The 6,080-nt window shown below is 36.0% G+C and overlaps 1 long non-coding RNA gene across 1 annotated transcript; it reads right to left on the bottom strand.

Annotated features, from left to right (window-relative positions):
- Positions 1 to 5,294: 5,294 nt before the first annotated feature.
- On the bottom strand, positions 5,295 to 5,735 carry LOC121651956. Its single transcript, XR_006012544.1, has 3 exons — positions 5,662 to 5,735; positions 5,461 to 5,550; positions 5,295 to 5,354 (listed from the first exon to the last, which is right to left on the bottom strand). It is a non-coding gene; the product is annotated as an uncharacterized LOC121651956 (long non-coding RNA).
- Between the last annotated feature and the right edge of the window lie 345 nt (positions 5,736 to 6,080).

Here is a 6,080-nt window from a genome sequence, read left to right as displayed (position 1 = left end):
CCACCGGGCGACCAAAACTCTTTGTTGAAGAACAGCGCCTAGCAGAAATGCTACATGCTCGACTACCTGTGCCATGCATAGCCAGGCTCATGGGTGTTTCCAGAAGCACAATCTTCAGAAGAATGCAAGAATATGAGATGTCCGTCAAAGATATGTATAGTTCCCTCACGGATGATGAACTGGACAATTTGGTTGCCTCCATCAAGAATGATTTACCAAATGCTGGCTACAGGATGGTCAGAGGAAGACTTGAGTCTATGGGGCACAGGGTTCAGTGGAGAAGAGTTGCAGCCTCCATGCATAAGGTTGACTCCATTGGTGTTATGTCCAGGCTGTCAAGTCTTGGCTGTGTTGTATGCAGAGAATACTCTGTACCAGGGCCCTTATCTCTGGTACATGTAGACACAAACCACAAGTTGATCAGGTTTGTACTGAAGTAACATTTAACTGAATATTAATTTTCTCCACCTTGAATGTATGCTTAATCAATGGGGAGCATGTTGATAAAATTTATTTCCTGTTTGTTTTTGTTCTTCAACAAGATATATTTCTTATAAAACACAGTAACTGCATTTCCTGTAGATATTTGGAGAGCTGTGTGTCATTGTATTTCGAATTAAAGAGAAATTAAATAATTTTAGGGATTCAGTTCTTAATACAAAATATTGAATCCTTATGTTCACAATCCTTTAGATGAAAGGATTTGTTTTAAACAGCTTTATTTAATTCAACAGTATTCTGGACAGTTTAAAACTGATTACCAAATCTTTATTTTGTGGTTTCTAAAAAATACTAAGACCATGACACACTGCCAGATGAGGATAATCTTTCATCTTTAAATTACTAGCAAATTTGATGTTTTATTTTTATTGTTTAAAAATCAAAGTTTGTCTTGAAAATTATGCAATACACACGTGGACAAAATTGTCAGTTCCCTTCGGTTAATGAAAGAAAAACTCACAATGGGCACAGAAATAACTTGAACCTGACATAATAAATAAAAATTCTATGAAATTTAACCAATGAAAATCAGACATTGCTTTTCAACCTTGCTTTAACAGCTACATGCCTCATACATAGGAGTTGAAACATGGCGTCTGGAAAAGGCTTCCTTCAAACCTGAGACAACTGGAGCAGTTTGCTTATGAGGAGTGGATTAAAATACCTGTTGAGAGGTGAAGAAGTCTCATTGACAGTTACAGGAATCGTTGGATTGCAGTGATTCCCTCAAAAGGTTGTACAACAAAATATTAAGTTAAGGGTACCATCATTGTTGTCCAGGCCTGTTTCATGAGTTTATTTTTTTAAGTTATTCTTTTGAAACATGGTTGAAAAGCAACGTCTGACTTTCATTGGTTAAATTTCATAGAATTTTTATTTATTAATTTAGTCAGATTCAAGTTATTTCTGTCACCATTGTGAGTTTTTCTTTCATTAACCGAAGGGAACCAACAATTTTGTCTACGTCTGTATGTGTTACTCTAGGCTTGAAACTTAAAATGACACACACATCCCCTCAAGTCATGACTTAATTACCTATGATCAGAAATAACTGCCATTTATTTCCTCATGCTAACATTTCATATTTATTGGCTTCATAGGTACAACATTGTGATATTTGGAGGAGTGGATGGCTTCTCCAGAAAGGTATTTGATCTTTATTAAAAACAAATGTTCTAAATGTGCAGTATTGTTCTGCCTTTATAATTTTATTAAAACTCTGTGGTCAGTAAGAAAAAAATGATTTTTATTACAATTTAAATTTTGACTTTATAATAGATTACATCATTCTATACTTCTTTTTTTTCAAATCTATAACACATAACTCCAAACTGCCTTGTATACATTTGCCCAACATTTTCTTGATCGAAATGGTTTTGATGCATTTTAACTGAATTCCTTTGAATTGATTTTTTTAGGTTTTGTACCTGAATGCAGCCACAAACAACCGTGCTTCAACAGCATTTCAGTTCTTTCTAGAGGCAACTAGGCAACATGGTTTACCCTCAAGGTAGATTATTATTCTTCTTTTTTTCTTCTTTTTCTTTTCTAAAAAGGAGTGGTCTGTAACCACTAGGTGGGCTTGGGTCTGGAGAACCTGGGTTCAAGTCCTTGTGCTGGCAACTAAGGTAAACCACTGTTGGTCCCTGAGGAAGGCCCTTTGCCCCCAACTACTCCCTGGACTCTGGAATCTAGCAGCCTACTGCTCCTAGAAATTAGGATTTTTATTTTATATTTTTAATGTATTTATTTAGGACAATGCATAGTGATCAACATCTGAGCAAAAGCTTCACAGTACATATGCCAGAATTAGCTACAAAAGCTAAATGGCATCTGTTGACACACTGTCATAAACAAAGTCTTAAAAACATCACAGGAAAAATAAAATGGAATGGGGCAGCCAGTGCACATCCTTTTTTAAGTGTGTGTACTGTCAGTTATACCAAACCAGTCAGCAAGGGGATGGTTTAAATGCAGAGAAAAAATTTCTCATCTTGGGATTAATAAAGCATTATAAAATAATTTTTTTTTCAGGTTTTTGTTTTCCGTATACAACCTTTTACCCAGTAAGAAGTTTTAACCAGTCATTACCAAAAAATAAACATGTAATAATGCTCCACTTTCACTGTAATATTGTGTTTCCAGGGTAAGAGCAGACCAGGGCATTGAGAACGTGGACATCGCCCGGTTCATGTTTAGTGCTCGCGGTACTGACAGAGGAAGCTTCATCTCTGGTAAAAGTGTGCATAACTAAAGGTATATTTATGCCTTTCTCCATGGACAATGCATTACTTGAAATTCACATCATTTTTTTTGCATTCATGTTATTTAAATTTATTGGACAGCAGTTTGAGTTGTAAAAATGCCAGCGTAACACTCATGTTGTCCTTTTGTGTATATGTGTTTGTTTGTTTTTTTTTGCACTAAATAAATCTTCAGCTGTCAAACTTTCTATTCCTCATATGGACTGAAATAAAGAGATTTTTCTATGCACTTCTTTATCATTCATTTATGTAAACCTAAAGGTGTAACAGCTGCTTTAAATAACAAACTAGGTAGTGACATGTTGACCTTACATGGTAAAAGGTGTTAGAAAATCATAATGCCATTATAAAAGTTATATGTTTAGGTACAGTCCTGTCTTTTAATCATTTTTTTGACTGTATTTGGTCTGTTCTCTAACCCTCTAGGATAGAACGGTTATGGCGTGATGTGTGGATGTCAGTGACATCAAAGTACTACAACCTCTTACACACTCTTGAAGAGGAAGGCCTGCTGGACATCTCTTGCACAAATGACATTTTCTGTGTGCATTATACAATTCTTCCAAGACTCAAACGAGATTTACAAATATTTGTGGAGGGCTGGAACCACCATCCACTCCGTACTGAGGGAAATCGGAGTCCAGTGCAGATCTGGGATATTGCCCAGATGCTTCATACCAATGTCCACCTTGAAAACCTTGAAGTATGTTAATTTTTTGTTGATTTCCACAAAAATATAATTTCCATAAATAAAGAACAAGCTTGGCAGGTCAAGAGATGAGAGAATCCTAGCTGTCTAAAATATGTCATTTTCATAAGATGTCACTTGAGTCCGTCAGTCTGTGCTGCCAGGTAATTATTTAAGACAGATGTTTCTCTCCAACATCTGATCATAGGATCAGAAAATATAAATTTGACAGTAGTGAGGACATACTGTCATAAACAAAGTCATAAAAACATCACAGGACAAATAAAATGGAATGGGGCAGCCAGTACACATCCTTTGTAAGGGTGTGTACTGTCAGCTAGACCAAACCAGTCAGCAAGGGTTAAACACTTGGATAGATGTGTTCTAATATCAATATGAAAGTCCAAGTGTGAAATTTGTTTTGCATGATCAAAGATCAATTTTTTAAGTGATAATACTATTGTAATGTGGAAGAAACTCTTGAATATAACTAAGGGTATGTTTTTGTTTTGTATATATACATTTACAGGACCTACAAGAACCAGACATTGACTGGGAGGCTGCTGTCGACTATGATGGCTTTGACGCAGAAACGGGCATTGTAGTGCCTGAATATGAGTGCCCTCTTACAGAAGATGAGATGGGTGAACTCCAGACTTCAGTAGATCCTACCGATCTAAACATTACTGATGAACAGCTCTATGTTTTCTGCCATGAGCATGTGAGACGACCGCGCTCGCAGCCTTAGGGCCTCTTCACTGTTGATGTAATCACATTTTCAAGATGACCCAGGTGGGACAGCACAAAACTGGCTGCTCATACATGGCAATATTCCACATGCATCTTAATACCTTCAGCATACTAGAATTCAAACAGATCCTTAGTTTTGCAGTTAGGTTTTACAGAGACAGTCAGAAACACAACACGCTTCCCTGTTGTCTTTTTACCGCATGATGTCTTCCTTTCTTTGGATGGTTACTGGTCCTCTGTATCCACATGACAAAATCCTGCTAGTGTAGGTCTTTAGTGTTGTTTGATCTGCTGCTTGAATCTTGCAAACCAAAAACTTAAAATCAGCTGAAGTCAAGGCTACTATACAAAAAGATCTGTTTAGCATTTGAGTTACAAGGAAGGTTTTAATCCTTTTTTTTGTTGTTACTGAAGTCTCCTCAAACAGTTTGCAGAATGCAATGAAACAAGAATAAAGAAATCAACCCAATTCTATTTACTACCTCTTTGATGAGTTCCTGAAGTTCAGGATCAGTGACATCCATGTAGACATGTAGTTGTAGCACCACTGCATCAAGAAATTTGGTGGTGGTCCACCCTGTGTGATACTGACTGCAAATACCTCTCCAATCGTCCTAAATTACACAGAAATATGCCATTAAATTAATATTGAAAATTAAAGGAATTAAATATGTGTTACTTAAGTTATCCTACTTTTTAAGAAATTCCTAGCCAAGAGGAATATAAAAATGTTATAGATTAGAAAGTACAAAACAGAAGAAAAGAAAACCTACTTGAAGTTGTTTTTATCCATGTCACTCATTGAATATTTGGGGTTTTTGCCACACTGTCCCCCTTCAAAGAAGCGCTCCTCTATTCCTGCCATCATTTCTTTTTGAAACAGGGAAAAATAAGATACTTACATAGTTGTGCTATTAAAAAAACAACAACAAAAAAAAAACATACCAGTTAAATATTCCTTCCTCAGAGATCCACTATCAATGCCATTCTCTCCAATGAAAGAAACTCTGAGGGGGTGAAGGGGAGAAGATTTCTTCTGACCCTGCCATTGTTTCATGCCCCTTTCTACTATTTGATCCCTTGTAACGCATATGTTAAAGATGTTTGTTTCATCCACTCGTTCATTCAGGCTTTTGACTACATCAGCAATGCTTATGGTAACACAGCAAAGAGAAAAAAAGTTAATTTTGTGAAGGCTGTATACCAATATCTCTGGAATGCACAAGCTTTGATAGAAAAAGCATCGTCATAAAGTACCTTTTCATCTCTTGGTGCATCTTGAATTGTTTTGGATCCATCTCTGTTACATAACTTCTTTTGCCATCCATTGTCCATTCATCACAAGCTCTGCAATTACACATGCTTTAGATAAATTGCACAGCAAGACAACACTAAAATGCTTGAAAGCTTGTCTCTACAATTTTTTTTCTTTTTTTTTTAACAGGAAAACAGAACTACCTTTCACCACAGACGCTTGCATGGATTTCCAACATGTCACTTGGAAACACGTGCTCACAGATGGGACACGCTTCCTAAAACATACCCATAAAATTAATATATTTGTTTGGCTAGTTTTGTGGTACTGTCAGAATTATGATTCAGTTAATGATGTTGTGGAACAAAATTTTGCCCAGGGTAAAAAAAAAAATCATATTTAGAAAAGTACTTAAGATCGACAATTGAAGAATTTTTAAAGTCTTTATGGCCCCTGAAGTTCAACATTGTAAATTTTGATGGACCCTATGACTCTGTCACTAATCTTTGCACAGTGAAGACTTTAAAATTGTGATTTTATTTCAATAGCAATATGAGTCTATTTTTATTAGTCCAAGATTTAAGTACAAACTAATACTGCCAGTCTTTAAAATTGAATTTTG

Source organism: Melanotaenia boesemani, chromosome 13, assembly GCF_017639745.1.
Source record: "Melanotaenia boesemani isolate fMelBoe1 chromosome 13, fMelBoe1.pri, whole genome shotgun sequence".
NCBI classification, from domain to species: Eukaryota; Metazoa; Chordata; class Actinopteri; order Atheriniformes; family Melanotaeniidae; genus Melanotaenia; species Melanotaenia boesemani.
This window is presented reverse-complemented; position numbering and strand designations above follow the sequence as displayed.